General features: G+C 40.9%; 1 protein-coding gene across 1 annotated transcript in view; it reads right to left on the reverse strand.

Moving 5' to 3' along the window:
- adarb1b (adenosine deaminase RNA specific B1b) overlaps positions 1-9455 on the reverse strand; it is a 126479-nt gene extending 117024 nt beyond the window's left edge. The window contains exon 1 of the mRNA XM_085248590.1: positions 9190-9455. The gene's annotated coding sequence lies outside the window, so the exon portion shown is untranslated. The remainder of the gene's footprint in view (positions 1-9189) is intronic.
- Positions 9456-10802: the final 1347 nt, after the last annotated feature.

Consider the following 10802-nt stretch of genomic DNA (forward strand, 5'->3'; position numbering starts at 1 on the left):
CAACACATCAACCTATAAATTAGATTTTTTTTTTTTTTAGCTTGACCTGACAATTCCCTCCTTCTTTAGGAGTGGAGAAGAAACTGGCTAAACAATTTTTCACACACATAGTCAAAACAAAAAGAGACTAGTGAACCTAAAACCTGTCAATACTCTGAAGGCTAGCCTGTGGAGCATTTCTGCAGCTGAGTGATCCAGTTAACTATGACGAGCCGCAGACCCAGAGGTCTTCCGTGTCCTGCCCTTTGTAGTGCTAGCATGCATGTGTGTGTACAGCATTGACTGTAATGTCACATTTACGCTCTGGTGATAACCGTGTCTGGCATGTGCATTAGCCCTTTCTTCTGTTTTCACTGAGAACTCATCTCCAGCGAATGCAGAAAGAGGTTATAAAACACCTTTGAAAAGGTGCAGGCTCTCCTCGTGTTCAACTGTCGCCATCTGTGCACACTCACAACATACCCAACGCCTCACCTTTAAAGGTTACTGTTTTCCCTAACGTGAGACTAATGTACATCATGCACACACAAGTGTCTTGCTTAATGTTTGCTATATGAACAACGGCCATAACCTGTAACTTTCTCTCTTCACAATCTGGTGACAGGGCTGATGGAGCAGCATCGATGTTGCACACTTCAGGCAAGCACATTATGTCTCGGCTATACAAACCAGGGTCGTGCTGCTTCCTTTGCAAAAACCCTTACCAAGTATCCATATCATGTCATTCTCCAAGATGACAGCTTGTTGTCTTTTCCCTCAGTACACGCTCATCCATGGACTAAAGAATCCGACACAAACAAATCCTCCATTTAGGCTTCTGTTTCTGACGGAAAGGTCTAAGATTACTTTGGCACAACTTCTGTGTTTGCGTGGCCTAGTTTAGTAATTTGATGTAGGTCCACAGTGGATTAAGGCATGGAGAAAAAAACTGTCTTTGGCATCCTTGGCAATGTGTTTACTTTTTTAAAGTGTTGAACTGAAATCGAAAACAACCCAACGTTTCACACAGAATTACACTGTATGTGTGAAAGCAAGAGGGCATGTGTGAGCATGCATGCCACAGGAGTTGCACCTGTGCTTTATTTTTATTGCTTAAATAAATAAAACCACATTCTCTGAGACAACGTGCAAAGGAGAAAAATCGGTTGCCTCTCCAGCTAGTGTCTTAATGTGTGGATGGATTTCAGCTCCACCGTCGTGACAGTAGTCCCCGTTGTGCTCTGCAGCCTCTGCACCTCTCTATCTGCAGTGGGTTCTGGTTAGAGCACCCAAAGGTCTGCAAAAACCCAAAGCAACAACTACTGTATTTTTCTGACCATAGGAGACACCGGATTATAAGGCGCATTAAGTGAAACAAAACAGTCATATAAGTCAAACATTACTCAACCCATTCTTCTTGCATTGATTCATTAATGTTGAATTCTCTCGCAGCTACTCTATTCCCATGTTGTTGGGAATAGAGCATGTTGTTAGGAACCCTTAAGTTAACTTTTATTGAGTGGAAAAAAGTTAACGATGAAGAGATGAGTGTTCATTTGACTTTGGGACCTGAAGAAGATGGAGTTTTGGACCCAGATTACTCCGCGAGGCTCCGGACTACGGCAGCCGTAATGCTCCGACAATCCATGAAGTGGTGCGGCTTTGTAGCTTACCAAAGTCGTACTACAACATTTTTGAGCGCCGTGTACCACATTAAATCGGTTCGACGCTAGTAAGCACAACCAGAATTCATACACTGTCGATTTTTGAGAAAATTAAAGGATTTTAAGGGCGCCTTATACTGCAGAAAATATGGTAATGTTCCCAGCCACAGTTCAAGATGTTAGATACGAGTCTCTCCAGCAGCTAACCGACACTGACGACTGCCACAACGGCATCCTGACTGCAGGCCTGTAGGAGATACCAATGTGACCGTTATAGTCGACACTCTCACTGCATATCCATGTTAGTAGTTGAATAATAATATTCATAAGTTAACTGTACACAGTGAGCAATGGTAGGAATTCAGTATTCCGACTGAATTAACGTCTGACAGTCAGGGCTGATGCCTGTTTTTTTCTGGGACTATTACATTTCAAAGGAGTGTGACGAATCAAGCGAGGTAAAATCCCAGTGATTATGCCCCAATCAGTGAAACATTGGTAGGTGTGTCATTGTTTCCAAAAGTCTCCATTTCTCTGGAAACATTTGGAGACTATTAATCCAGAAAGCCCCGGAGTTTTCAAAAAATGGTCAGCATTTCCAAAACCCAGCTTTTGGAGTTCTAAAATGCCAGAGTAGTGTGGATGGCAGAAGTTATGCATTTAAAAAACATACTAGTGTGGACATGGCCTGGAGGCAGATTTTTGCTCTGTAAAAAAAAAAAGGATATACACACTCCCTCACCCAGCATCCATAACCTGTCCCAGCACATTATTCCAACATCAGATAGGAGCGGCTTGTGCAACTTTGCATTTGCATCCTTTTTACAGTGTAATTAACCGGTCTTGTGGACAGCAAGGCACATCTTTCTTCATTTGTTAACTAGTTATGTTGTTTTTATTGAGTACAACATTAAGTGAGATCATCAACATCTCAATTATCTCTACTTTTCAACATGTTTCTGCCCCTCCCTTCCTCTCTCTGTCATGACAGAGAACTTTCCCCGTGGAACAACTATAAGCACGTCTAATTTGTAATGTGGTTGGGTCGGCATGTCCTGAGAACGAGTTCTAAAAGAGACCATGCAATGACCCATATTCCCCAAGTGATGAAGAAATGCTGAAAACACATAACACTACAAGGTGACACGGGTGAAAGCGTCTACACCTGCAGGTTTGTTTTTCTTTTTTATGCAAAGTGCACTTTGCATGGCGTGCCTTGTACATCAAGGAAAACTGCAAAGCCAACACTTTGTAGTGACAAAGCAGCAGGACAGAACATGAACTGGGGGTTTTGGGGTATTGTCAGCAAATCCAGCAATGCATCAAAAAGGCTTTTGGTATTTATGCTACAACTTTTCCTACGCATTGGCATTATTATGTAAAAACTTGAAACCATATCTGGTCCTAAATTTAGCTTGAGCAAAAAGTCCTACGATGTGACAAGAGCAGAAAGACTTCCAGACTGCATTGTTAAACCTTCATTATATCTGTGCAACATACCATAGATTAATTTATACCCTTGAACCTGTCATCTCCAGTGTTTCAGTTTGTAATTCAAATTAATAACAGAAACCACAACTATCTAACACTGCAACAAAGATCTTTACACTAATACCAGCCAGTTCGTGCCTTCTCTTCTCTACTGTAAGCTCAAAGAACAGTAGCCCTTAGCAAACATTATCGTATAGAAGCATGTTTTACACAGACTGATTAATTGATTGAACTCTCCCCTTGCGTGCAATTAAGTCAAAAATCGATTGCAATTCTAATTTGAACTGGACGGGGAACAAATGCATTTCTGACAGCTGCAGTGAAACGTGAAACAGCAAGGTCATCTGTGGCCTCATTATTTTGTAGCAAAGATGTGAAACTGACATGGACTGCATGGTACGCGGGCTGTGCTCATGCTCGTGATTTTCAAGCCGAAGAGGACAAAGCGCTTTACAAAGCCTTTCAATCACCCACACATCCACAGACATTACTGTCACTGCAGAATTTGCACAAACCAACAACAGATCCACACATGACCACAGCAGAATTATTAGCGATTTTCTGCCCTGCTACACTGCTGAAACATCGGGGTGCATGACAGCTGGTCAAATAGCTTTAAAATAAGGACGACTGCACCGCAGAAGAGACCAGTTTACGTAAAGCTTTTGGCAACCTGTCTCAAAAACGATGGTAGATTTTTACAACGTTAGCCATAAATAATGTGGTGACAATAATTTCGAAACAACTCTTTCTTATTACTGCTTAATAGGAATTATATAAAACATCTTGGATTGAAGTTTCGCTACGTAAAGCATTCATTCAATAAAGTTGTTCCAGTCTAACTGTGCTCCTCTCGTGGCAACAATTAGCAACATTCACTGATTTGAGGAAACATTGTAAGAAAGAAATCACACTTTTCAAACCCAAAACAGAAACCGTGATTTGTTTTTAAATGCATTTTTATATTGATTTCTTTTAAAAGGCTAAAATCAATTTAGCCGTTGACCCCAAAGCAGTGGACTGTTTCTGTGCTGGCCAGCGCCTCTGTCTGATACTGAAATGATGCCACGGTGAACAAAACAAAAACCACTAAGAAAAATAAAATGACAGAACTCACAACTCTTTTTATTTTCCAGAATAAACAGTCTCAGTTTGAACATTTCATCTTATCTTTGTACTACTTTTAATAAATTATCGAGTTTCCATTCTCCTGCTATTTACATCTCACACAGTGCTCCAGCATTTGTTGGAGATGTGTTTGTAAACCTGTTTTGTACTCGTAATTCACTTCTGAAAAGGTAAAAACAACACAATGTGAACTTTTATCTCTGTGGTTACATCATATGTGTAGCTTTGAGTGTCAATAGAAACGTCAATTTTATTTATGCAGCACATTTCCTCACATGTAAACTCAATGTGTTTAACACAGGAGACAAAAACATACAGTGGTCAGTAATGGCTGGGCAGTAAGCCTTGACAAGCTGTACATGAATGCATGTACATTATTTTTCTGTATGCAAACTATTGTCATTCTCAAGTTTATGATGTGTATCGAGTGATACTCTGTTTAGAAGTTATTACACAGGCTGTTGCATGCAAGCATAAATGCTGTAATTACAGTACAGCTTAATTATTGCATTCAGTTCCATTTTCCAGATTGCAGTTCTGAGAAATTCCTGCACTTTTCTATAAATGTTGCATTTGTTTGAGCTTGATTTAAATAGTTTCACCATGTCAGGCCTGCAGAACTTGGACTTCTGTACTGTAAATACAGTCAGATAGTCATATCCTTCTGCTCACTCAGAGGCAAACACATCTTTAATCTCAGCTCAGTATCATATCTTTCTCTTAAAACTCAAAACGAGAAGAAGAATTTTACTCATATTTGGTCAAAACAGGAACGAGACAAAGGTGTTGAGTCTGCAAAGTGTCGCACAAGAGCCCGACGGGCTGACGAGACTGACAGGCTGACGCAACACTCTGAAATACTAGCTGCTGTTTACTTTAATCAATAACTAAGTGAGGCAGAAGAAAACAGGATGCCTGGTGTTTTTCAGGAAAAGTGCACAGGACAAAAGATGCAGAGCTTACCAGAAGCTGCTTGATAAGCAGTACCGGGGAAGTCTAGAGCGTTCTACTCCATCGAGAAATGTGTTCGTTTCAAACCGCTCACCAAAAATATGTGAAAACAATATATAATCGCACTACGAGGAACCCCCCCTCCCCTCCCTGTGTAATTGCAACAGTTATCAGGAGAACAGTTGATGTCCCTGCACACCATTCTTACAGAAAGTCTAGGGTGAAATGTGTTTTTGCAGCACTAACCCAGTCCTGCTGGGGAAAGCAAACATATTCGGGAAGGCATGCAGAGCGATTCCATTTCATCCAACCTGCGTATTCAAATACTTTGCTTCAAAATAGCCACTCATCATTCAAGCAGGTACTCCTCTTGCCAGTGAGACAATGCGGCCAAGTTTGGTGTTTGGCAGTGGCTCATTTGGTCTCCGAACATCAGAATTCCTGACACTGTGGCAGGAGCTGAAAAACACCAAAACAGCGTGAACGTAAAGCTCACATTCAGCACTTTCTCAGCAACGCTGCACTGGGTCCCTGTGGTTTTCTTCAAATGTGTATTCTCATCAGTGCCCATTAGCCTGCAAATCCTAAAGAAATGCTTTCTCTTTTTTTAGAGTCTTATCCGCATAATGGGCACTGGTGCGTTCACCGGGGTCCGTACGCCAGTGTCCAGAAGGCAGGGAACATATGGATCGCTGACAGAAGCTTGCTATGCCCACACGGGGCTGTGTGAAGGTGATGGGTAGCCGTTCTGTTGCCTCTGGGTTTGCATTACAGGAGCATGAAAGGAGAGCACGCTGACAGCCAGCAACAAATTATTAGTGTGAGTAGCAGCAGCCTCTGTTCTCCTGCTGCTGCTTCTGCTGCTGCATGGGTTCACTCATACAGCAGCATGCAGCATTCCTGCAGCTCACACACAGTTAGCCATGCGGTCAGCAGCACCCGGTCTGAGCTGTTTTTTACTCAAAACTTGTCACCTCAGCAAAGGGAGCAGTACTGCAGCACTTTTTTTTATGAAACATGTAGTGAGGCTTAGTGTAGTGTTGCTGGGAGTATTTGCTAAGGTAGCCCTGACAGGCTTCCGTTTTAGCTGACTACTGCAGCTGGATTTTGCAAAAACCTCACTTACTCACTTTAACACAGCAAATCAGCAAAGTGGCTTGCCTCACAGAGCTGCAAACAGATGCCATGTAATTCATTTAAATGAAAACAAGTGTTTGTCAGCAGCATGCTTCTCCTGCATTGCTGTTCTGTGAAATAATCCCACTTGTGCTGCACTGGTAAAAAGGAAATTGTGAGTCATTTAAGCCAGATCTCACAAATCACCACTACTATACCTTTAGGAATGGAAAACATGTTTGCTTTATATGAATGAACATGACCGCAAACCATACACACACTCAGACGGTCTTTGATTGCCATGGTGACGGTATGAAAACAAGCACGCACGCAAACAACCGTTCGGGGGTACTCGTGTATCGCCACATGTCAGAATAGCCTCTTACTGCCTTTGCTGACACTTTGTTGACAGTTACAACAGAGTCCACTTAAAGTTTGCATGAAAAATGTGCCTTCGGGGCAAACTCGCAGAACTGCAGACCAAACCTTTTTTCAAACGGCAAAGTGATGTTAATGGAAACTAAAGGTTTATACTGGTGGTACAAGATAAGTGCAATCCTATAACTCCTAAAAATCAGCAATGTTTCAATTATCCATCTGGCTCTAATCAACTTTAAACAGTGAAGCTACGTAAATAGTGCAGCTCAAAGTGCAAAGAGAATTTCAGCACAAGAAATTTCTAACAATTCCTACCTGAAAAAGACACTGAGACAGCTCTGTATTACTGGCATAATCTCAATGTCATGTGAAGACGTCTAAGGCTTCTTTCACTTGTGAAAACAAGATGCACAATTTTTGGAAACATGTTACCAAGTTTTGTTTGGAATTATACAATTCAGTGGCCGACTGTACAAGGTAGCTTGACTTTTGTAGAATAACTGAATCTGAAAGGCGCCTCACACTTGCTCTGTCCCGTAAGAATGTATGTTCCAGTATTATCTAGATACAGGCTGTGCGATGCACTGATGCCATCTCTCTCTGCACATCACAAGTCTAACTGCCTCTCTGTCAATACTAATTAAGTGGTCTTAAATGAGCAATAAGATGAAAAAGACAGGTGGACAAGAGACAAAAAAGAGAAAAATGCTGCTTAAGGTGCAGTGAGGGGATGGGTCAGTCAAAAACGTGAGCTTTAAAGCAAATGTTTTGGCAGTTTTCTGGTGTGGAGTGTTCAGGTGTGTCATCAGAATGACACAATCTTTCTAGTAGAGGCAAATATAACCCAAATTCAGACGGTGCAGTGAAGGGCAAAAAACCCAAGAGCTACATCACAGACTCTACAGGCCTCAGTTAATATGTTAAATGTTAAAGTTCATAACAATACAGTTAGAAAAAGACTAAACAGGTACAACTGATTTATAAGTGTTGCCAGGAGAAAGAGTTCATCTCTATAAAAAAGCATGGCAGGACAGCTTAGGTTTGCAAAGTTGCTTCTGAACAAACCACATCCTTTGGATAGATGACAGCAACGTGGAGATGTGTGGCCATAATACGCAGCACCATGTTTGGTAATAAACACACATCCCATACCAACTGCCAAGCACGGTGGTGGAGGGGTCATGATTTGTGCCACTGCTGCTGCAGAACTTGGGCACCTCGCCGTCACTGAATCGACCAAAACTTCCTCTGTATACCAAAGTATTCTAGAGTCAAACATCCGACAGATAAAGCTTTGCCAAAATTGAGGCATCAAACACTGTAACGATCCCGAGCACATCAGGAAAATCTATGTCTGAGAAAGCCCAGACCTCAGCCTGATTGAAATGCTGTGGCAGGATCTTTAGAGAGCGTCCCATAAATAAATGCCCAGAAACTTTTTCATGTTTTCTTCTTTTTCACATGAATTTAATTACATTATTGTAGCTTTTTTTCAGTTTTGGAGATTTTTTGTGCACTTTTGCTGAACTTTAAAGGTGATAATTTGCATATATGAGCTACCTTTAAGGTCAAACGGCTCACTGTTCTGTGTCGTTGACCTTGTATAACTACATGTTTGAGGATTGAGGCATTTTGTTTTTGGAAGCTGGGTCCTCTCCTCCCACATAAACATAAAGCAGGCAAACAAAAAGCTACTAAACTGGCACTTGTAAACGCAGGTCATGAAATGTAAAAATTCATTTTTAATATCAGGTTAATAACAGCAATAGCATGATTAATTATTGCTGCTGATAACTTATGATTACACACTTTCTCTCCACATCCCTTCAGTCGTATTAGAAGTAATTCACTTGCAGTAACAGACACGCTGTATAAAGTGCATTATTTTGAGCACAGTAAAGGTTTAGTGTGAAAAAAACAAACAGTCCACGGGGGTTTGTGAACAGAGTGGCCTGAGATGAAGTCAAATTCTTGGCCTGAATCCTTATTACAGTCCGCCTCTGATACAGTTATAACACTTTTACACATAAATGACTTCTACAAGACAGCAAGCCTGAAAGGAGGCGGCTTCACCGTGCACGGTGAGTGGATTGTGTTGCATGTTTTTCTCGTGGACAGCAGCGAATCTAAAATCACACCTGCATAACGTAACAGCCCAGCGTGCTGCAGCAGGCACAGGCTTTGTAGTACGATATCACTGTTAATTGTGCATGATGCAGTCTCCTGAGCAGACCTTCACAGGCACTGACAGGGTAAAGCTGATAACAGCAGTAACAGCAAGGTGAATTTAAAAGGCTTACGCGTTTATTTAAAAGCGACATATCCTGGCTAATTATTCATGTAATTCTGACCGGTGAGCCCTAACGTCTGCGCTGCTCCGGAGGATTACCAGCCTAATATTATATAAACACAACCGGAACCCAAATCACATTAGCATGTTTCATCCACTGCAGACCCAAAATAACACAGAACGGATACTTACTGATGGCCTCAACGGGAAGCCGTGAATTCAGGATACGTTTATATCTCGTCCGCCACTTCAAACCCCAAACGCAGATGCCTCGTCTTCCTCCGTGTCGTCGCCGCTGTGGAAGAAAAACGAGCACAGGCTGAAGAGAGCGGCTGTACGGTCGCATGTACCGCAGTGTTCACAGCCTGCCGTCGGCCTCCTTCTTCTGCTCCGTGTTTCGCCGCGGCTGGGGAAGGAAACGCTGCATTACTGCCGCTGAGCGGTGCGGAGTCGGTGCAGGTCGGTCAGGGATGTCCTACCCCCCTCAGACGTCCGTGAAGTTACCGTAGCAGTAATTAGCTTCCGCTCGGGATTTTCAAAATAAAACACAAAGGCCCGCAATGAACCCATCTTTCATAAACATCGTATATAAAAAACACACACACACATAGCGAGAAGGTCAAAGACATAACGCTCAGTAACTGTTGACTTTAAAAGCGTTTAACATGATATTTAGTTTGAAATCTAGTTTGCACAAAGCTCCTACAGGGGTGTTTTATGCATACTGTTATGCAAATATCTGAAATATTATTTTTATTCTTGGACTAGAGTTTCAAAATTCACGATAATTATTATTTACCTTATACTGGACCTTGGTGCAGCAGCTACTTATTTCATTCACTGTCAGATGCAAGCAGTTTTAGACATCACACCACACCACCCACAACCATACATAGATAAATAATAAAGATATCGAAACTTTTAAACATTGTTTTTTGTTATCTGTTATATTGACCACTGACATCTTATATGTAACTTAGTTTGAAATCTAGTGTGAATAAAGCACTTAAAAACAAATCAGTTATGCAAATATCCAAGTTCATATTTTGTTCTTGGACTGTACTGGAATAAGTTTGCACGTTTCAGTATTCAAGATAACTTTATACTGGACCTCAACCATTGTACACACAAGCATTGTACACACAACAGTACCCACTCTCTAATATAACACAATAGACAGATAAATAATAAAAATGATTGAAAATTAAACAATATTCCTGTTATTTATCTAATAAATTCTTGATTTATGAAGTTGTCATATATAAACAATAATACTGAATACCTATTATTTTCTAAAATTAATAAAAGAAAATTAATGAAATGTGCATTTAGCTGAGTCGAAATCACAGTCGTTGGGCTCATTTGTCTGACGTCATTATTTTAAATTACTGCGTTATGTTTCTGATATCCTCTGAAAAATTTCAACTTTTATGTCCACTTTAAATGTACATTTAAAAAAAGAAATTCTAGTGTTTTAATAATAGTTTAAAAATAATCCTTCCAATAAATAACTTAAGGTGAGAGTAATTGCGTTAAAAGACACATCAAGCGAAGCTGAACTAGGGCTGGCTTGTACTTTCATGTAATAGGGTTTTGTACCACAACATGGTCCAGCGAGCAATGTCAGCTATAATATACCAGCAAGCCATTAAAAAACACATTCATATTTACATTATCACGCTGGAGAAGGCACAGCCTCTTCAAGACATAAGGAAGAGCCAAAAGAAAGTGTTACAAAATGGTCAGACATGTTATGCTACTGAAAAGAGTTACATCATTGTATTGAAACATGTGCAAACATGCAT

The sequence above is a fragment of the Mchenga conophoros genome, linkage group LG16, assembly GCF_057382185.1.
Source record: "Mchenga conophoros isolate Kocher_MC1m ecotype Shallow Benthic linkage group LG16, M_conophoros_male_GT1.1, whole genome shotgun sequence".
NCBI classification, from domain to species: domain Eukaryota; kingdom Metazoa; phylum Chordata; class Actinopteri; order Cichliformes; family Cichlidae; genus Mchenga; species Mchenga conophoros.